The 23038-nt window shown below is 43.6% G+C and overlaps 1 protein-coding gene and 1 long non-coding RNA gene across 6 annotated transcripts in view; one reads left to right on the top strand and one right to left on the bottom strand.

Moving 5' to 3' along the window:
* Positions 1-17184, bottom strand: part of LOC132667381 (uncharacterized) — a 96285-nt gene extending 79101 nt beyond the window's left edge. For both annotated transcript variants that reach the window (XR_009605106.2, XR_009605104.2), the window contains exons 1-2: positions 17124-17184; positions 10082-10185 (exon numbers count right to left, since the gene is read on the bottom strand). This is a non-coding gene — a long non-coding RNA (uncharacterized LOC132667381). The remainder of the gene's footprint in view (positions 1-10081; positions 10186-17123) is intronic.
* Positions 17185-17254: 70 nt separating this feature from the next.
* Positions 17255-23038, top strand: part of BACH2 (BACH transcriptional regulator 2) — a 354491-nt gene continuing 348707 nt past the window's right edge. For 3 of the 4 annotated variants that reach the window (XM_060616186.3, XM_060616182.3, XM_060616184.3), the window contains exon 1: positions 17255-17645. The gene's annotated coding sequence lies outside the window, so the exon portion shown is untranslated. The remainder of the gene's footprint in view (positions 17646-23038) is intronic. The other variant, XM_060616187.3, reaches the window with a different exon arrangement.

Raw genomic sequence — 23038 nt, 5'->3', positions numbered from 1 at the left:
ACATTAATAAAAGAAAGGATGAGAACCACATGATCCTCTCAATAAATGCAGAAAGCATTTGACAAAATACAGCATCCTTTCTTGATAAAATATACCCTCAAGAAAGTAGGGCTAGAAGGAACATACCTCAACATCATTAAGGCCATATATGAAAGACCCACAGCTAATATCATCCTCAATGGGGAAAAAAATGAGAGCTTTCCCGGTAAGGTCAGGAACACAACAGGGATGTCTACTCTCACCACTGTTGTTCAACATAGTACCGGAAGTCCTAGCTTCCGCAATCAGACAACAAAAAGATAAAAGGCATCCAAATTGCCAAGAAAGAAGTCAAACTTTCATTCTTCACAGATGCCATGATACTCTATATGGAAAACTGAAAAGACTCCACCAAAAAACTGCTAGAACTGACCCATGAATTAAGCAAAGTCACAGAATATAAAATCAATATACAGAAATCGGTTGCATTTCTATACACCAATAATGAAGTAGCAGAAAGAGAAATCAAGGAATCAATCCCATTTACAGTTGCACCAAAAACCATAAAAATAAAATACCTAGGAATAAACCTAACCAAGGAGGCAAAATGTCTGTGCACTGAAAACTATAGAAAGCTTATGAAAGAAATTGAAGAAGACACAAAGAAACAGAAAAACATTCCACGCTCATGGATTGGAAGAACAAATATGGTTAAAATGTTGATACTACCCAAAGCTATCTACCATCTACACATTCAGTGCAATCTCTATCAAAATAACACCAGCATTCTTCACAGAACTAGAACAAATAATTTAAAATTTGTACGGAACCAGGGAAGACCCTGAATAGCCAAAGTAATGTTTGGCTATAATACGAAAACCAAAGCTGGAGGCATCACAATTCTGGACTTCAAGTTGTATTACACAAAGCTGTAATCATCAAGACAGAATGGTACTGGCACAAAAGCAGACACATAGATCAATGGAACAGAATAGAGAACCCAGAAATGGAACTACAAATGTATGACCAACTAATCTCTGACAAAGTAGGAAAGAATATCTAATGGGAAAAAGAAAGCCCCTTCAGCAAGTGGTGTTGGGGAAACTGGATAGCAACATGTAGAAGAATGAACCTGGACCACTTTCTTATAACATACACAAAAAGAAACTTAAAATGGATGAAAGACCTAAATGTAAGATAGGAAACCAGCAAAATCCTGGAGGAGAAAGAAAACATTTGACCTCAGCCACAGCAAATTCTTACTAGACATGTCTCCAGAGGCAAGGGAAACAAAAGCAAAAATTAACTACTGGGACCTCATCAAGATAAAAAGCTTCTGCCTAGCAAAAGAAACAATCAACAAAACTAAAAAGGCAACTGACAGAATGGAAGATAATTGCAAATGACATATCAGATAAAGGGTTACTATCCAAAATAAAGAACTGATCAAACTCAAACTCTGCCCCCCAAAAAATAATCCAGTGAAGAAATTGGCAAAAGATATGAACAGACCCTTTTCCAAAAAAGGAATCCAGATAGCTAATAGACATATGAAAAAATGCCCAACACCACCCATCATCAGGGAAATACAGACCAAAACCACAATGAGATACCACCTCACACCTATCAGAAAGGCTAAAATCAACAACTCAGGAAACAACAGATGTTGGCAAGGATGTGGAGAAAAGGGAACAGTTTTGCACTGTTGATGGGAATGCAAACTGGTGCATCCACTCTGGAAAACATTATGGAGGTTCATGAAAAAATTAAAAAATAGAGCTACCCTATGACCTAGCAATTGCACAACTAGGTATTTATCCAAAGGATACAAAAATGCTGATTTGGAGGGACACATAAACCCATGTTTATAGCAGCACTATCAACAATAGCCAAAGTATGGAAAGAGCCCAAATGTCCATTGACAGATGAATGGATAAAGATTTGGTATAGGGGTGCCTGGGTGGCTCAGTTGGTTACGCATCTGACTTTGGCTCAGGTCATGGTCTTGCAGCTCCATGTCAGGCTATATGCTGACAGCTCCAAGCCTGGAGCCTGCTTCGGATTCTGTGACTCCCTCTCTCTCTGCCCCTTCCCTATTCACACTCTGTCTCTCTCTGTCTCTCAAAAAATAAACGTTAAAATATATATATATATATATATATATATATAATGGCATATATATAATGAAATATTACTTGGCAATCAAAAAGAATGTAATCTTGCCATTTGCAACAATGTGGATGGAACTAGAATGTAGTATGCTAAGTGAAGTAAGTCAGACAAAAACAAGTATCATATGATTTCATTCATATGTGGAATTTAAGAAACGAAACAGGTGAACAAGGGAAAATAAGATAAAAACAGAGAGGGAGTCAAACCATAAGAGCCTCTTAAATACAGAGAACAAACTGAGGGTTGCTGGAGTGGGGGAATGGGCTAATGGGGTGATGGGCATTAGGGAGGGCACATCCTTGTTGGGATGAGCACTGGGTGTTACATATAAGTGATGAATCGCTAAATTCTACTCCTGAAACCATTATTACACTAGATGTTAACTAACTTGGATTTAAATAAAATTTTTAAAAAGAGCAGCTGAATTCTCATTATAAAAGGCATCATAAAAGGACTCAGCAGTATTCTTCTGAAGCTGTGAATCATTACTTATCTGTGTGAAATTTTATGACACTTAAATCAATATGGGGGTCCTCAATGCAACAAAAAAATACAGACTTAGATGATAACACAGGATGTCCCCCAAACACTATTGTCCTCTATATTACTTTTCATACCCTGAGAAGAAAAAGAAAAAAAAATACCAGGGTTGAAAGTTTTATTGTGTGTGCTGGGGGGAGTTGGGTCTCAAGTTGATATTTCACAGAACAGCTCATTTTAAAAATATGAATGCATTTGAGTTATTGATTACTGTGTTTACCTACCAATAGCATCTATAAAGAAAGAAGGATCTACACACTGAAGGAGAAGGCCTTGGTGACTATGATTTGTTCCTTGTGACACCCTTCCCCTCTCTCCATCCAGCACCCACCCAACTTGGTAGGCCCCTAGCCCACCCAAGGAAGCCTATTGCCTGGCTATCAACCTATGCAAAAAGATAAATCAGGTCAATCAGATTTCTTCTCTCACAAATTTTAGCTAAGTAAGACCCTGCAAATAAGAAAATAGGCAATAGGAGCTTAAACTGAAAAGACGTGTGTAAAGGTGTCATGAGGAAGAGTCAGAACCTTTAAAAGGGCAACATTTACTCCTGAAACTGTTAGGCAATGGAAGTTATGAGCCTTGGGGGTATCTTGGCTGGGCTCCAAGCTGAGACTCAGACAGGCTTGTATGTGAGGTATCAGGGGCCTCAGAGATCCTCTGCCTGTTCACAGAATGTGCAAGGACCCTTCAATAAGCATCTGGCAACATCCCCAAGTTTTCCTGGAGTTGCACATGTTTAAGCATGTCTAACCAGCCAAGGAAGGAGAGAAGGAGAATAACGGGGGCTGTATTGCAGGGAGCAACCTCAGAATCCTGAATGGAAAAACAACAACAACATACAACTCAAAGCAATGGAGGAATCCAGTAGGGTGGGCTGGAAGAAGACATGAGAGCTTGTATTGGGAGAGAAGAGTGGTTTTAGGTACAGTCTGAGGCTCTCCTTCACAATCTCCCTTCCCTGGAGGGAAGGTCTATCTACCTCCAGAGAGATATATATAATACAACTGAAATAGCTGCGTCATTTGCCATGGTAAACACCCATCTCCAAATTGCCTAGACCAGAGGAGACTAGAAGGAGAAAGCATTTCCCTAGAACAGAGCAGCACACAAGTGCTGAGTAGTGAGTAGTGAGTAGATATCCTATGATATATAGGGATCAGAGCTGGTCAGTTCCACTGTGGAGAAGCTTGGGCATGCCAATGGAAAACCTCAGTGAAGGCTAAAGTGGCATCCAGAGGGAAGAGCCAAGAAACTGTGATGGTTAATTTTATGTGTCAACTTAATTGGGCTGAGGGATGCCCAGGTAACTGGTAAAACATCATTTCTGGGTATGTCTATGAGGGTATTTCTGGAAGAGGGCCTGGATAGAACAGAAACATGCAGGAAGGAGGAATTTGCTCTCTCTCCACGGAGCTGGAGCAGCCATCTTCTCCTGCCCTCAAACATCATATGCCAACTGAATTATACCACTGGCTTTCCCAGTTTTCCAACTCGCAGACAATAGATAGTGGGACTTCTCAGCTTCCATAACCATGTGAGTCAATTCCTAGAATAAATCTCCTCATATATATCCTATTGGTTCAGTTTCACTGGAAAACTCTGATGAACACAGAAACTAAATAAGCCACCTCCCCACACATACCCTGAGAAGGGACAGAGTTGAGATTTTGCCACTTGGCAAGTGGTAACTATTAACACAATGAATCCAGGGAAAAATTACTCAAGGAGACTCTGGATAGCAGGGCAGAGGGGGACATTGGGATTTTCTGAGTTGGCAAAGAAAGCTGGTCAGTAGTGAGGAGAAAGGAGCAGAGACTCTCAGAGGAAAGCAGAGACCATACAGCGCTTGAGAGACTGACCCTGACTATTGACAGCTTTGAAATTCTAGTTTTCAGTTGAGTCCATATGTTTCTTAAAATAACTTCCCCCATGCCTTTCTTGCATTGCCTTGAATAGGTCTCTATTTCTTGAAAGTGAAAAAAAAAATATAATTAAGCAACAAAATTAAAAGATTCGAGGTAGAAATAACTCTACATTTCTTTGACTTCCAGGAAATCACCAAATCGTTGGCATTTGCATGTGTGACTGGCACTCTTGCCCTTTCTTTTTTTTTTGTCCTATATCCCCTCCTTCCCTATCCTTGGGCCTGTCCTGATAACTGGTTCACACTCTTCTTCAGCTGGCATGTGCCATGCTGCTCACTTTCAGTCTGAATCAGGTTTCCTATGGGTCCCAGAGCTGAGAGAAGTATATTTAATCAAGCACTCTCAATGCTTTGACCAACTTTGTTGGTTGCTGTCATACTTGTCACCTCATTGGATCTTGGGTGACTACCCAAGTGGAGTTATGAGTAGTTTTATCAATGAAGAAACAGGTTCATCAAAGTTAAATGAGTTGTATAGGAACTTATAGAGCAGAAGTTAGAACACAGGACTTTAGGAGGCCACAGCGGGAGCTAACTGTACCAGGTTGCTTGTAACCTCAGGAGTGGAAGGGTCTAGATTGACCATGGATGACTTCCACCCACGTGCTGTGGACTGTGTGTTGTATTACCTGGGGGTGGGAGAGGGAGGTGAAAAAGAGGTAAAAATACTGCAGAGAAGAAATGCATAGGAAGTAGAAGAAAAGGAGAAGCAAAGAAGCAAAAGAAGACTAGCAGATAAGGTGGCAGCTAAGTGGGCAGGCAATGTTCCATAGGGGTGACAGATGAAGTGGAGGATAAGGAAGCCCTTTAAAGAGAATGACAGTCTCATATTGCACCTCCCCACCTTAAAGCTACCCAACAACAGTGCTGATCTGGTCCCTATTCCCCACTCTCACCAAAATAAAAGGCACAACCAAAATTAGAATAAAGTGAGACATCAAATCTAAGAGCCAGTTGAGTCTCGAAAGCATTCTTTGGCATTTTGTCAGCAATAGACTGTGAGTTTCCATTTTTAATTTTGGGAAATTTCATATTGCACAATTTACTATTTCCCCCACAGCTGCCAGTACTATTTGCCATCCATTTGGTATCTGGACCAAACCCAAGCATTTACTGGCAGAGGCTGCTTTCACTGGTTTTGGCAGCATTGCATATTGGTTAGGAGAACAAGCCCTACAGTCAGTCTTCATGAGTTCAAATCCTGCCTCTGATACTTGATGGGGACACGTCTTTAGGAAAATGCTCCACTCCTCCATACCAAGTCTCCCACTCACAGGGAGGTTGTGAAGATATAACAGGGTGGCCACCCCTCTTGGTTTGCCTAGGACTGAAGGGCTTCCCAGGATGTTTAACTGTCAGTGCCGAAACTGGGACAGTCCTGGGCAAACTGGGATGAGTTGGTCACCCAAGAAGAAATTAAAATATTGTAGGTAAAGCATTAAGAAGAGTGAGTGTTCAACAAACGTTAGCCATGGATGTGTAAATCTACTGAGAATGTGACTATTGTAATGATCACTGTTTCCCCTGGGGGTCTGGGACTAGGGTCCCAGTCTTTTCTGAAGGGCAAGACCACTTCCATTTCTCCAAAGCTTTGGAATCACTGGGAACAGGGCAAAGATGAGGGTGATGTGCCTGTGATGACAGTGGTCTGTGCACGCAGGGAAGATGAGCCAGACTCCAGTCTCCTCTTCACTCATGGAATAGTCTCCCTCCCCTTCCCTAAAGACCTCCTCACTCTTCTATGGGTCCACCTGAGCCATGCTGGCCATCTGGCTGGTTGCACTGTAGGTCCATAGACAGAACTTGATCTACTAAGTGAAGACTTCTGATCTTTGGAGTCAGATTTCCCTTCAGGACACCCTGAGTCTCCCCAGGAGTTCCAACTGAAATTCTGAAGAACAAAAGAGCCTTCTTGGCACATCTAATCTGGCATCCAGGGAGGTTCTATTTCTTGCAAATTCCTCAAACATTTTATCCCTCGGGGACTTATGACTTTCCTTACTGCCTATTCTCAGATATAGGGGAAAACAGTGTACATAAGAGGCACTTTAGTGCAGGGCTTAAGTAATTAGGGATTCTAGACTGCCTAGGTGTAATCACGGGCAGCTTATCCTCTTTAAAACCTCAGTTCCTATATTTGCAAAGTTGAGATAATGATTGCTATGATGTAGCTATGTACTAAGCAAATGACATACAATATCTTAATTAATAGGCACAACAAACCAAAGAAGTATGCACTTCAGGAATCCCATATTATAGGAATCTGAGGCACAGAGAGATGAAGTAATTTGTCTAAAGTCACACAGCTTGCAAGTGACAGAATCAGATTCAAAGGAAGTCTGGCTCCAGAACTCAGACTCTCAACAAAGTATATTCTGACTCTATGCCTACCTTACTGAATTGCTACGAGAAATAAAGGAACACATAAAAAGACCCTTAGCATATGGTAAGCACTAAGTAATTATTAGTTTTTTTTTTAAGGGAGGATTGAAAAGACAGTCAAAGTGATGGTTCAGCATCAGTATATTCTTCATTCACATATAAAAATAAACAATCTACTGAATCAGCCTGACACTATTAGAAAAATTTAGTAAGTACTTATTGAACATGTACTTAGTGACTACTGCTATGCAAAGGGCTTGTGGTACAACTGTGGGCAAAACCAGACACTGCTTCTACATTTCTGAAGCTTCCAGCACAGAAAAAGAGATAAAAATTGAACAAACCGTTCCACTCAAAAAAGAAAAAATAAATGAACAATCCTAAAAGGAAATGAAGAAGACAATTCTATTTACAATATCACCAAAAGAATAAAATACTTAGAAATAAGCTTAGCCAAGGAGGCAAAGACTTGTACACTTGAAAACTATAAAATGTTGCTGAAATTAAAGAGTACACAAATAAATGGCAAAGCATTCTATGTTCACGGATTGAAAGACTTCATATTGTTAAGGTGTCAATACTACTTAAAGTGATCTACAGATTTAATTCAATTCCTATCAAAAACCCAATGGTATTTTTTGCAGAAATAGAAAAGTCCATCCTAAAATTCATACAGAATCTCAAGGAACCCTGCAGAGCCAAAACAATCTTGAGAAAGAAGAACAAAGTTGGAGGTCTCACACTTCCTGATTTCAAAAGTAACTACAGAGCTATAGTAACTGAAACAATGTTGTACTATCATGAAGACAGACATATAGACCAATGGAATAAAATAGAGAGCCCAGAAATGAACCCTTCTATATATGATCAAATGATTTTTGACAAGGATGTCAACAGTAGTCAATGGGGACACAACAGTCTTTTTAATAAATAGTGAGGAAAACTGGATATCCATGTGCAAAAGAATGATGTTGAATGCTTACCTTACACCATATATAAAAATTAATTCAAAATTGATTAAAGACCTAAACATGAGGGGTAGAACTACAAAACTCTTAGAAGAAAACATAGAGGAAAGCTCCTTGACATTGGGTTTGGCAATGATATCCTGGATATGACACTAGCAGCACAAGTAACAAAAGTTTTTAAAAAATAGATACATTGGACTACATTAAAATTGAAAACTTTTGTGCACCAAGGGACATAATCAACAGAGTGAAAAAGAAACCTACAGAATGGGAGAAAATATTTACAAATCATGTATATGATAAGGGGTTAATATCCAGAATATATAAAGAACTACAACTCAACAACAACAACAGAAAACCCCAAATAACCTGATCAAAAAAAGTGGGCAAAGGACTTGAATAGACACCTCTCCAAAAAAAGATATACAAATGCCAACAAGTACGTGAAAAAAGCGCTCAGCATCAGTAATCATTAGGGAAATGCAAATCAAAACCACAAAGAGTTACCACCTCACACCCATCAGGATGGCTACTATCAAAACACAGAAACAAAAATAAGTGTTGGTAAGGATGTGGAAAAACTGTACCTAGAATAGTCAAATTCATAGAGACAGAAAGTAGAAGAGTGACTGCCAGAAGCTGAAAGTAAGGGAGATGGGGAGCCACTGTTCGCTGGGTCTAGAGTTTCCATTTTACAAGATGAAAAGGGTTCTGGAGATGGGCTGCACAACAATGAAAACATACTTAACACTACTGAACTGCACACCTAAAAAATGGTTACGATGGTACATTTTATGCGGTGTGTATTATACTATAGTTTTTAAAATAAATTTAAAAAGGAGAGGGGAATAGAATTGTTATGAATGTTGCAAAGGATTTAGGTCCAAGGTTCATGTAAAGTGGATCTGACCTGGGGAGTGGTGAGGGAAGCTTCACTTAGTGGAGAGCAAGGTGAGTAAGAGAAGAATTTTCTGGGGAAGAAAAGAGGCAAAGAAAACAGTATATGCAAAGTCCTTGTGAGGTGAGGGATCTTCATTTACTTGGGATGCTTTTTATTAATTATTGACTAAGTACAAGCGCTTGTTTTTACCTGGTTATTTCTGCCCTCCCCCCTTTTTGGAGACATAACTTACAAAGATTGCACAAATCCTTAATGAATCCTCAATAAATTTAGCACCAACACTTTGAATCAAGTAACAGTCAAGAGAGAGATTGTCATGTTTTCCTTTAGCGCTTTCTTTCCCTTCCCCTGAAGCCAGTGGTGAGCCTGGGAGCTGAGGAGACATCTGCAGGGAGCTGCCCCATGTGGAAGGAGACTGAAGAGATATGACAACTAAGTGTCACCCGTGATCCTGAACGAGATCTCGGGCCAGAAAGCAAACAGAGATATTGTTGGGACTGTTGGTGAGATTTGAATTGGGTCTCTGATCAATGCTAACTTCCTGATTTGGTTGCTATATTGTGATTATGTAGGACAGTGTCGTTACCTTTTGAAAATATGTTCTGAAGCATTCAGGGGTTGATGAACATCCTGTTGAAAACTTTCTTTTAAATATTCAGAATAAGAATAATGATGATGGTGTAAGTAGTATATATAGACAGAAGAAAGAGAGAACACAAATGTGTTAAAATATTAACAATCGGGGTATCTGGGTGAGGGTGATATGGGAGTTCTGTGTATTACTCTGGCAACTTTTCCAAAAGTTTGAAATTCAAGACAAGTTACTTTTCAAATGCTTCTCCTATGATTGAAATGAGCCCACAGGTGAGGCAGTAAGCAGCAGAGGTGAGATCAGAAACGAAAATACACATTTAATCTATCACTGAATTTGAAAAAGAAAACTTTGAGAGAAAAAAAATTGGTGTTCATTTAGCTCTCTCCAGAATGAAGTATGCTACCCTGCAAATAACCCACTAGTGGTTATAATAAATTAATAAGCATTCCGATTCAGCACCCGCTCTGGGTAGCATGAATTGGTCATCAAATCTGGGAATACAGGTCCTTTTCTCTGAATCATGGCCCCGCACAAATCCTGAGACACATTATATACCAACCCCCCTCCCTGACACAGCTCTTTTCAGCTTCAGAAAATTGAGGATGGAGGAAACCTACCAAGAGGATCTTGCCTGCAATGACGACAGAGCTGGGCAGAGCTGTAAATCCAGAGGGTGATGAAGTGAAACTGGAACACAGCACGCCTCCATGTTTTCATCCGTCTGCAAGATCACCAAAGGCCTGAATCAAGTCTAAGCACGAGTCATTGGGTTTCCACACATACCTACCACCTGAAACACACTGAACTGAGCTTCTCAGTGTGTGGTGCAGTGGGAGATCTATGTAGGAAGCATCTTGGGAAAAAGAAGAGAAGGATGAGGCCCCAGTCTCTGCCACTCACAGAGGCACTGTGCCTGATGCATACCCGTGGGGACAGGACTGTTACCAGTGTTCAGGTTGGATGCCCTTGTGTAATTCTATCACATAAACAGGTGGGTTTTTTTTAATAGATTAGAAATGGTAAGTAGGGTCATATATTGTAGGAGGAAATTGTTATAGAGTTAGTGAACTCAGTTCTGTGCCCCTCAAAAAATCATTAGGTGGGATGAGAAAAACAATTCAATTTCAACTTCATTTTTGTTAGAGTAAAATCATCAAGACTTTCTTTTCACAGTAATTCTAAAATTGTCAGATTACTTCTGTCTACAGCAAAATTTCTTCAAGTTTCTTTGAGCAAAGTTGTGTTGAATGGCCCACCACATTTTCTCCTCTCTGATCCTTCCCAGCCTTGACATTCAACTCAAATTCCACCTTCTCTGTGAAACCTTTCCTGGCTGCTCAAGCCCTCATAAATTTTTTTTCCCCTCTTAACACCTACAACACTTAAGTTCTTATTAGAATTTAATTACACATGTCTTGAATTTTATAACTTTTATTGGCTTTCTTTATTAGAGAACTAATACATTTATATTAAGAGAAAAAGTTTTTAAAAACCAGTTAGGCACAAAGAAAAACCACTCATAAGCTCTTCGTCTTGAGAAAACCACTTTAACACTATGTATATCCTTCCAGACTTTTTTCTATTCAGGCTTAGTTTTTCCACTTCTGGAATCATACTGTTTTGCAAGTTGTTTTTAAAATGTACTAACAAAACACTAAAATGCCAATATACATCCTTTTTCAACATAATTTTTGATGAATCTGTGGTACTCCATTTTATATATGAACCACAAATTATTTAGCCAATTCTCTGCTGTAAGGCATTTAAAACTCTCTATTTTGTTTTTGCTATCATTTATTAAAAAATCTTTCTGTATGTTCTTTTTTTTCATTAGTATAAATTCCATAAAGAGAATTTCTCTGTAAATAATTTTAAGTATTATTAATAAGTAATACAGTAAATAATAAAATTAACTATAAAATTATCATATAGTCAATTGTTTAATTTATAGCAGTTTCAACTACTTGTCTAGACTTTTTTAAGTTCCTTGAGGATAGAATACAATGTTTTCCAATTTTTCATCTCTCATCAGCACAACAGATATGCATGTTAAAGAATTGCTTTATGTCACTTAAATTTTTTGATAGTAGTTGCCTCAACTCTTTATTGTAGAAGCAGATCTTGGGCTAGTCACTATAGATAATGATGTAAGAACATCCTTTCCTCTTAGGGACTATTTCCAAAGTCCTTCTTAGGAACTGAGGTGATCTTTGGGGGAGATAAAGATGGGACAAATAAGAGGGATGGGTGGTTACAAAGAAAAAAGGCTACCAGCCAAATTTTCATGGTAACTAGAGTAAAATTTTTGCATGATCTTAGTTGCTCTGGAAAATTACAGTGATTTCTAGTTTGGAATACACTGATTATTTTTCAAAATTTGTATGAGATTTTGTACAATGAGAAATAACTCTTCCTGACAGTGGTATGTCTATATTCTCGTGGTGGCCCTCAAACTTCCTCTGTGCTGCCCAGCAATCCTGCTGTATTGCCTTGCACTTGACCACCCCTCTCCTCCCTCCTCCCCTTCCACACTTTTCCCTCTTCCACCATTAGTTGATCATCTGGCTTCTGAGTCCACTCAGAATCAAGGACAGAATCACTCAGACAAGGATAGTTCACCACCAGAGTCCAGCCTCCCCACACACCCCTACCTAAGCAGCCTTCTCTCCTATTGATAGTAATGAACGGGCCCTACCCGACTCAAGAACTTCCCTCTAGAAGTTATCCCCTCTCTCTGTGCATTAACTGTTTCCCCTCTTGCCTGGATTATTCCCTCCAATGAGCTCTCTTGTCTCTCCCATAGGCCGTACCCATTTCCCCATCTTTACTTTCCCAGTCTAGCTCCTCCAAGGAGTGTGGTCCATATCCACTGCCTCTACTTCCTCTCCTTGCACTCTCTCTCCAATCCACTCCAGCCAAAGGTAGTCCCCAGCACTCCCCTCTGTCAAAGACACCAATACCCTCCAGGGTACCAAGTTGAAAAGTCAATGATAGGTTCTCATCTTATTTGACCCATCAGCAGCATTGGCATAACTGATTACTCCCTCATTCTCAAAACATTGTCTTTCATTTGGCTCTATTTCTCTCTCCTTTCCCTCATTGCCTGCTGTTTCTCAGTCATATCGGCCAGATCTTCTTCATCTTCTTCATTCACTGATCTCTAAATGTTGGGAGTGCCCCAGGTCTTAATCCTTAGACCTCTTCTCTTCTCCACCCACGTTCCCAGATTCTCGACGCTGATGATACACAGATTTCTATCTCTAGTCCAGACCTCTCTCCTGAAGGCTAGGCTCTCATGTCTTATTGCCTACTCAACTTTTCCACATAGATATCTGATGAGCACCTAAAATGTACTAAATCCAGGGGCGCCTGGGTGGCTCAGTCAGTGAAGCATCCAACTTTGGCTCAGGTCATGATCTCATGGTTCATGAGTTCAAGCCCCACATTGCACTCTCTGCTGATAGCTCAGAGCCTAGAGCCTGCTTCAGATTTTGTGTCTCCCTCTCTCTCTGCCCCTCTCCTGCTCATGCTCTGTCTCTCTTTCTCTCCCCAAAATAAATACGAACATTAAAAAAATGTTTTTAATGTACTAAATCCAAACCCAAACACTTGAGCTTTCCCTCCATACCTGTTCCCCCTATAGATTTTCCTATCTCACTAAATGAGTCTCCATTAACCAGGTGTTCATGCCCAAATCCAGAATTTTCTTTGAGTCCTCTTCCTCTCCCATCCCGCAATTGAATCATCAATAAGTCCTGTCTGGCTTACTCTGAATATATCTAGAATCCCATTTACAGTTACCACTGTAGTCCAAATTAACATCACCTTTCTCTTAGCCCATCTCAATAGCTTCCTCGTAGTCTCTGCTTCCACACTTGTCCTCCCCTTCTACTTTACAAACAGAATGATCTTTTAGGAGTTGAGGCCAGTCATGTCCTTTCTCTGCAGAAACCCCTAAAAATGTCTTCTCATTTTACCAAACTATAACCCCGCTGGCTATCCCTCTGGCATCATCTCCTGCTATTTTCCTTCCTATTCCTCTGTATCAGGCATTGTGGCCTCTTTGTTATCCCTGGAGGATGCCAAGTCCACCCAACCTCAGGGCCCTTCCATTTGCTCTTCTCCATATCTGAAAAGCTTTTCCCCAAGAATGCTTCAGAGCTTGCCCCCTCACTTCATTTATATCTCTGCTCAAATGTCCCCTCATCAGGAATGCCTTCCTTGACCCAACCACCACTCCTGAACTCCTTTACCTACTCTATTTGCTCTCACAACACTCTTCACCCCCAGATATTATAACATAATTTGATATTATATAATACTGACTATATATTATTGCATATAGTTATATATTTGCATATTATATATCATACACACACACACACACACACACACACACACACACACACAGAGGCTCATTGTCTGTCTCCCTCTCCCATCCCCATCTCACCACTAGAATAAGAATTCAACTTCTCAGCTTGTAGAACAGTGCCCGCCACAAAATAGGTGGCTCAAAAATTGTTGAACAGATTACCAAAGCTATTCAAATTTCGCCAGTTCTCACAAGTGTCACCTGTGCAGTGTTTCAGTGTGCTGAAGTTTTATGGGTTAGATACACTTTGAAACATCTGACTTTGAAATAATAAACCTTGGTCATAATTCTCAGGAATTTGCCCAACAAGTAGAACTCAGTTTCTTCTCAGCAGAACTTCCTTCACCACATTGGTTCCTCCTGGCTTTGGCATTCTCCCCCTCTAAACATCTCACTCAGTTCTCTCCCACTGGACATTAACTTTGTACTGCTATATCTTATTCAAGGTACCACATTTAAAAATCTGCCTACTGTTCTGCCTAAAGAAAACCGTTATATCTTCTCAGCACCATCAGATCCTCTAATAGGGTGCTGGAGAGCAAGAAAATGAAAAACTTGTGAACTGCTCAGTTCTTTCTTCATGTATGTCTTTGCTCATTTTTTTGTTTGTTTCCTGAATAATTTTTCCTATCTTATTTTATAAAATCAGGGATATTTACAGAAATAATGTTCACTGACTTCAATAATATGGTACAAAGCTATTATCCCTGGAAATCATATCCTGCTTAGAAATGTATCACAGATGAAGTCCATATTCTGGATCAGTGCACACATGTAATTATACAGAAAAAAAAAGTGTATCAGAAAAGGTTGAATGTTGCATACATGGGAAATAAATTGACCTCTATTCCAGTTACTATCATGAATATACAGAAGGAAAAACCTGCATCTGTTTCACATTGTAAATGCCTGAAGCGTCCAGAACAGAACCATAAACTCACAGAATGGCAGCAAACATTCACTATAAGGGTGCTAAAGCCATTCATGGACTAATCTCTTGAGGTAGTACTGTTAGAAGAGTGTCCAGTACTAATTTCGTACAATTCTGAATGTGTTTCATAAGCTTTAATTCAAGTAACCTACTTCTAACTATTCAAAAGGAAATAACTAACTCCTTACTAGGCTTCAAGCACCTCCAAGGCAATGGTTTTGTCTTATTCATAGCCACAGAGGCACATGATTTCGGTACTGGACGTGACTATAGAGGTCAACTAGTTCGAATTTAATCATTTTGAATGACTAGGTAATACAACCTATCACAGTTTCATTTGTTTTTTTTTTCATCTTGAATTGCTGTCCCATCTCATACATGAGAATTTCTAACTAAGAAAACTCCAGTGTGAGTCTTTAGCAGGTAGACTAATTGAAATGACCTAATAGCCTTTGTTGTACCCTCTGGGACCAGAAGCAAGGTGGCAAGATCAACTTCCAGCAACATCCCTCTCCTCCCCTCCTCCACATCACAGCCGGCAGCCATGGCCTGCTTGAAAAGAAATGAATTTGCATGACCTTCACAAGGATCTTCTCAAGCCTGGCTCTAGAAAAAAATTTCCTGGTGCTATTAAAATGCACAAAGTTATCACATTGACACTCATACACTTACAGGAATGAGGAAGGCAGAAACATCACCATCCACAAGACTAAGGACTGGCTCTGCCAGGGCAGATCGGGCTCAGTTTTTTCTGTCCTTGCCAGAAGGCCAGGTAGGGACCTCAAGAAGAAGGGTGTTTTATCAAAAGAGGCACCAGACCCAAAGTCAGGAGACTGAGAACTGCTCCTAGCTCTTAGGCTTCTCTTCGTCTGAAAACCATAAAGGCTAGCAGAGAAAAACTCCCCGTGTGGTTCTAGACCTACATGAGAGGCTCTGCAATGCTGTTAGAAAAATTAGCCTGGCCTTTTTTTTTTTTTTTTTTTTTTCAACGTTTTTAATTTATTTTTGGGACAGAGAGAGACAGAGCATGAACGGGGGAGGGGCAGAGAGAGAGGGAGACACAGAATCGGAAACAGGCTCCAGGCTCCGAGCCATCAGCCCAGAGCCTGACGCGGGGCTCGAACTCACAGACCGCGAGATCGTGACCTGGCTGAAGTCGGACGCTTAACCGACTGCGCCACCCAGGCGCCCCAGCCTGGCCTTTTGAGCTTCCTTTGGTCCATGTCTTAGCTTTCCACACAGACGGTCAAAATGAGGGCCTTTTAAAACTCTGCCCTCAATCGAAGGTGGTTCAGAGTAACACTTTGGCTGGTATCACAAGACTCCCAGGGCAATGCTTCACTGCTTCCTCAGCATATGCCAGTGCCCATTTTACAGGGGGGGATTTATGATCCTTCTCTCAGTAGAGCGAGCCAAAGTTTTATAATATTCATTAAAAATCAGCACCACATGTAATAATATGGAATACTGCCTGTACACAAGGGGGCCAAGTTATAGGTGTTCGGGGAAACGTGGCAGAATTTCTTGGCCTTGGCAGGGGTAAAGTTGCAGGCACCAGCACTGCACTAACACAACCTTCTTTTATTGCAAATGTTCGTTCACTCTAAGTCCTAATTACTTTCTGTAAAATCCTCACCACCATCAAGCTTTCTTCTGACAGGGCAGCCACACGATGGCCTTAAAGTACAGCAGCAACACCCTGGCAGCCTCCGGAGTAAGATGCAGGGGAGAGGCTGGAACCCAGGAGGAGTTGGGGCTGAAGCTGAAAGCGAGGCTTTCCATTTACACTTAGCAATTGCTCTCGCCCCTTCCAAAACCAAGTCGTGGGGGCTATAGACTCGCTCAGCGGGACGGGCCCAGGCCCTCGGGTAAAGGATTCAACCGTCACCATCGCTGTTGGGTCGGAAACTACTCTTCCTCGCCCCACCCCCACTCATGAGGGGGCCAGGTTAGCTTGGTGGGGGCCAGTGGAACATCTTTTCCCTCCCCTCCTGGGAAACGCTAGACAACCCAGGAATCCCAGGTCTCGACGTCTGGCTCCTCTTCCTGGGGGCAGGGCCCTGGGCTCTGCACCCCTCCCCACGTGCCACACCAGCCCTCACCACTCCCCTCCCCCCCACAAGCCCCCAACCCTTGCCTTTCAAGGCCTTTGCGAGTCTCGAACAAGGCCGGACCCGGCCAGGCGCTCAGTCCGGCCGGGAGCACGGGGCTCTCCCCACCGCGCGGCTGCACAAAGCGGGGAGTGCAGCGGCGGCTGAGGCGCGCCCCCTCCCGCGAGCGGGCCGAGCGCGCGCGCCCGCCCCCGCCCCTCGCCCCCCACCCTAGCCCCCGGAGCGCCATTCGCGGAGCGGCTTACGCTAGTCGCCAGGCGTACGGCGCCCCAGCGGCCGGGGAGGTGCGCTGCCCGGCTCCCGTAAAGTTATTGTGAATGGGGAGCGGGTGACGTCAGCGCCGAATGTCAACAATGTAGCGATTGAGAGTGTGGGCGTTCCGGGGAGAGCGCGAGCCGCGCGGCGCGGAGCAAACAGCGCCGAGCCGCCGCCGCCTCAGCAGCAGCAGCAGCAGCAGCGACCGTGCACACCCGGGCTGCGGTCGCAGCAGCGCTAACGTGAGCGCCCGCCGCCGCCCTCTCCACCCCGCCTGCCTGTTCCCGCGGCCGCCGGGCTCTTGCTTTCTCTCCGGCCTCCCCTCGACCCTTCCCCTCCCCCTACCCGGTACACTCGGGGGGCTGGGAACGAGCTGCCATGTGATGCGCGTCCTCTCCGAGAGCTTTCGGTGACCCCCGAACCGCCCACCGCGCCAGCTCCCGGGAGGGGGCTGCAGGCTGGGAAGACACTGGGAAGAGGAGGCGGAAAAGGACGCAAAGTTCTCTGGCGAGGTGAGTCCCCGGCCCTGGGTCCCGGGCCCGGCACCGGGTGGGGCGGCGGGGCAAGTTAACGGGGGGAGGGAGCGGGTGCGCGGGGCAGGCGGGGAGGCGTGGGGAAGCGACGCGGGAAGGGAGCCCGGCCGCCCGGCGCGCAGCCGCCCGTCGAGCGCCCTGCCCGCTTTTATGGCATTTTCTAGGAACGGGAAGGGGGTGGGAGCCGAGCCGGCGGACGCGGCGCGGCGAATGTGAGCTCTCTCGCCAGGCTGTTTACGGCAGGCGAGGCGGCATTGTATTTTGCTCGCGTCGACGGGTGTTTTGGAACAGCAGGGGGAGGAGGAGCAGAGGGTAATAAGTCAGGCGTGGGGAGGGCGGGCTGGAGGGAGGCGCGCGTCCGCGCAAGCCGGAGCAGCTGTCAGACCCACGGCCCTGCTCTCGGCCCCCAGCCCGCGATCCCCGCGCCAGGCCCGGCGGCCTCCAAGCTGCCGGCGGCGTCCGCGCCTGGGGCTGCTCCGCGGGGACTGCGGCCACCGCGCCTTCGCGCTCAGCTGTCAGTCGCCGCTGGGTAGCTGAGACCTCCGCGACTGGCGCGGCATCAAAGCCCAAGTTTAGGGTCCCGGGAAGAGGCAAGCTGGGAGACTCGCAGCGCAGACCAAGGGAAGCGCGCTGGGTGGAATCCCTACTATCCAGTGACCGCGTTACGGGAATGCGTCCCTGGGAGCTTGAACCGAGGGGCTCGTGCCTTCAGAGATAGAAACCTTATACCTCCCCCCCCCCAAGATTCTACATGAAATCAAAGTGCAACGCACACACACCCTCTTTTTCCTCCCCACACTTCAGTTTCCAAGCTCCACCTAGGAGAGGAGTTTATCCAGGGGACACCTCCGCACCTCCCCATGCCGAGTCTCCCTGTGATCGCTTCGTACTCCTCTCACGGGTGGGTGCTTAGTAGCCCAGTGGCGTTGGAGAGGGCGGCGGGCGGCGCTCATGGACTACCCCAGTTGCCCGCGAGAGGGGACTCGAGTGAGCATCTCGTCCACTTCGATCTGGCCCAGAATTTGCAGGAACTCGAACCGTGGGAGGAAGCGGGCAGGGCCGAGTGTATGCACGTGAAAGGGGCCGCGCACCCCTGGCTTTGGGGGTTGTGGACGTGCGGAGTATCCTCAGCACCTTCTCGCGTGTAGGCGAGTTTAACAACTTGGGGGAAGTTCCAGTGTGGGCGCTGTCCCGATGGTTTTGTCTGTGGCCGGAGAAGGCGCGCCTCGCAGCTCTCGCGCCCGGTGACCGTGGTCGCTGCGACCCGTGGCCCCCGAGAAATGGGAGGGACGAGGGCGCCCCACCCCCTACTGCGCCGCAGACTCCCCGCGGATCCGCGGGGAGCGAGACGCGGCGTTCCTTGGTTTCCACCTTTGCTGTCTAGTGCTGTAGTCGCACTGTGTGTAAATTTCATCTGTTGCGTGTGTTTAACTGAAAAGGGTAATTACTTTAGATAAAAATCCTTTTCTGCCTAGTGGGAACCTTGGCGGAGAGGATGCCTAATGAGATATTTTGCTTTTGTCTGTTTAGAGTAAAATTAGAGTTGTTAACTCCGATAACGGTTTTCTCAGATCATTAAAATGTAACATGTAGGAAAGGCATGTCGAGCTGCGAAGGCTCTGGCTGACATGAAAGAAGCTGAGCGTGAAAGGCTGCCACTCTTTCCGTGGAGAGGGCTATTTTGGTAAGGCAGCGGGCGTCTTGCTTAAAATGTGAGATTGCCCCACCCTGGTTCTCCGGCAGCTCCCGAGTAAATGGCATTTTTCATTCTTGCAGGTAGTAATAAACGTGAGTCAAAATGACATCTTGTTAGAATTAGTCTTTAGTCTGTAAGAGAGATTGCTAAATTACAGTGTTGCACTCAGACTGCTCCAGTGAAAGGTCTGTCAGCATTTCCATTATAAATTCAGTTTTTCAGGAGTTTATAATTTCACCACAAAAGTTGTGGTGACTGAAATGTTTTTCCTTTTTAGTGTTCTGGTTTAGAGAATACATTGATTGCCCAATTCTGTCCTATTTGCTGTTCCTGAAACTTGAATGTCATTCAAAGTGGGGGGGGGTCCCCAAAATGGAATACACAACCATGGAATAAAAAGTACTTTTGTTAGAACACACTCTAATTTGTGCAGGGCAATATTTTCATTTTGCATTTTGGAAGGGTTTGGGTTTGACATTTGGTAATCATAAGTGTGTTGAGTTAATTCCTCTGGTATCTGTTGCTTCTGCAGGTGGATTGAAATGTCAGTTCGTTTTGCATATGCCAGGATTATATGGGAAAACATTCTCTTCATGCATGTGTGTGTCTGAACTCATAGCTAAATTATAAATACCCTTGTTAGTTATTTTTCTGTTCCTTGTAGGTTGCATGTGAGAATCTGCCATAGAGAAGAGGGGGTTAGGCAGCAAGGGAGGGGGGTCATCAGAACAATCCCCCCACCCCGCCCCAGTTCACTTTTCAGTATTGCTAATGCCTGGGAGGAAGCCATTTATTCCCTTTCTGTTGAATCGTGCCTTTGACTCAGTATCTTCAGGCAAGTTCTTTCCAGTCACTCACCTCTGGCTGCTGTATGAGGGGCTTAATTATTTGCAAACTGCCTTGAAATCCCTGGATGAAAGGCACTGCATAAGTGCAAAGTATTGTTATTCAGATATGGAATTTAATGATCCATTACAGTTCATCAGGAAATGCACTTTGCAGTGATGGTAGGAAACGTTTCCACCTGATAGAGGGTAATAACAACTGCTTAAAAGTGGGTTCAGATTACAGATGAGACAATTAACTCTAGCCATGTGCTCTTCAATTTGTTGCAATTCATTTTGTGATCAAAGTGAGTCACGGAGAGCCAGATGGTCAGGTTCATGTTCAAATCTCTCCTAGGCTGGCCCTTCACTTCTGGGCCCACTGTCTGCACAGCCAACGGGACTTACTCATTAGCGCTTGTGAGCTGTTCCTCAGAATGGTTGATCGGGACTCCTGTGATGCCAACAATAGGGCTCAGGCCAATCTATATCGTTGGGAGCAGTTTAATTTTATTTGGATTAACTCACGCTTAGTATCTCTGGTATGGATCCAGCCTTAACAAGGGTGGAGAGAGATCCTTAGAGGCTCTCTAGCTCAGTGTGCTGGGCTTCACTCCCCTACTTTTTGTCCCTCAGATTTGGGGGGGGGGGGTATGGTAGCTGGCTTGTTGTTAATGCTGGCTTCATTACTGAATGAATCACAGAATTACTTAGAGAAATAAATACCCTTCCTGTTTTGCTGAGGGGGTGTGGTGCAAGACCAGCTTCGTGGGCATGTGTGTGCTCTGTTGTACCCTTCCCCCCCCTGCTCAGAAGGATCTCACACTTGGTTGAGTCATCTGTTGTTAATCATCTTGAAATTGTTAATAATTCTTGAATTCGGGGCCCTTCATTTTCATTTTTCACTCTCCTGGTGAGGAGGGGGGCATAGTAGGGAAGGGCAACCACTACTTTGTCTTAGCTTCTTGTTGACTGTTGCCACACAGGAATAGGTGGGAATACTGGCTTTGTGTTGCCATGTTACCTGGTTTATCCAAGAGAAGCAGGATATCTGCATTTTTATGTGGAAGCTCTAAGTTTAAAATACTAGTTCAAAAAAAACTTTTTAATTTTTTTTAACGTTTATTCATGTTTGAGAGAGAGAGAGAGAGACAGAGCTTGAGTGGGGGAGGAGCAGAGAGAAAGGGAGACAAAGAATCCCAAGCAGGGTCCAGGCTCTGAGCTGTCAGCACAGAACTTGATGTGGGGCTCAAACTCACAGACCACGAGATCATGACCTGAACCGAAGTCAGACACTCAACCGACTGAGCCACCCAGGCACCCCTCAAAAATTTTTTAAATGCTGGATGAGGATGTATGCAATAGCTAGAGATGGCCTTTCTTCTGCCTTTCTTTTAGGTAACCTTTCTTCTGCCACTGAATGGGCTAAAACTTCTTATTGTTTAATATTGCTGTATTTGGCTATTTTCTAAAGGCCTGGCACATAGTAGATGATTTATGAGTCTCCACCAAGTAAATGTCTGTAGCTATCCAGAAAATTGAAAGATATAAGAAAAACAAAACTTGAAATCAAAACTGAGTCCCACTCAGGGATTGATAACTTTCTTTCTGATAGAGAATGCAACATGAAGAGCCACATACTTAATATCATGGGTGCCATGGCAATCCTCTGAAGGTAAATAATCCATTCCTTTTGAATAACCTGTCATCTTCTTAGGTGTTATTGACCAGATGGGGTAACTTGGCTATTAAATGCCTGAGGACCTACATGAGAATTTGACATTTGAGAACACCCACTAAAATAATAGTTGTGATTTACTGAAGGCTCAATATGTGCCAGGAACAGTGTTAACTACTTTCTCTGTACTTGCCTCGATGACTCCTCAAAGCAACCTTGGGAAGTAGGCATTGTGCCCATTCTGCAGAAGAGGAATTTTCTCATTTTATGTTGTAAAGAATTTCACCTGAATGCTGTATGTGTTTTCTGGACTGTCTAAAGGTTATTCCCCATCCTGTATGTACAGTCTAGCCCTGAGTCAATGACTAGGTGTGCACAGGAGCCATATTAAACAGAGGACATGGCTCCTACTCTCATGGACAAGGAACATAGAACAGTACCAGATGCGACATATTTGCCAAAACCTGCATTTATACAGCAGACACTGCATCTACCTTCCTGTTCCTCTCTTACTAACTGGATGTTACAGAAGTTCCAGTGACATAGGACCCTAGCAGAGGCACTGGAGGATCAGAAGCCAAGGCTGGTTGTAAAAATTTGCATTTTGGGGGAAAAGGGCATAAACTTCTGGCACAGCTAGAGCTACATTACGCAAAGCAGCACCAAGACCCTGGGAATCATAGAAAATCGCTCCTGTTTTGTCAGTGAGAGTGTGTGACCTACTCCTGGCCCATCTTTAAATTTTATGTAAATATTTACAGATAGTTCAAGTCCAAAGTGAAACCTGCTGTGAACTAAACATTTTGTAAATTTAGAAAGGTTGCCCAGAATATCCTTTTTTTATTTTTTGGCCTGGAACAACATTTCATAGCAAAGTAGTTTTCTTTGTCAGTTCAGGGTTTTTCCTTTTACTTTTCTTCCCCCCCCCTTTTTTCTTTCTTATTAATTTAAAATGTTAGTCTACCTAAACCTGAAACATAATCTTACCATCAGCATGCTGCTTAGCCTCCCTACAGCTGGAAGTATCCTTAGAATCACTACTCTGCCCTTTTCAAGGACCATTTCTTTTCTAAAGAATATGGAAATTGAACCTTGCCATACCAGTGGCACTACCTCACAAATCAGGCAGGATTTTTGCCTTTGTTTTTCCTTGAGCTATCTTTTCCAAAATAAT

This window comes from Panthera onca, chromosome B2, assembly GCF_046562875.1.
Source record: "Panthera onca isolate mPanOnc1 chromosome B2, mPanOnc1 haplotype 2, whole genome shotgun sequence".
In the NCBI taxonomy this organism is placed as follows: Eukaryota; Metazoa; Chordata; class Mammalia; order Carnivora; family Felidae; genus Panthera; species Panthera onca.
This window is presented reverse-complemented; position numbering and strand designations above follow the sequence as displayed.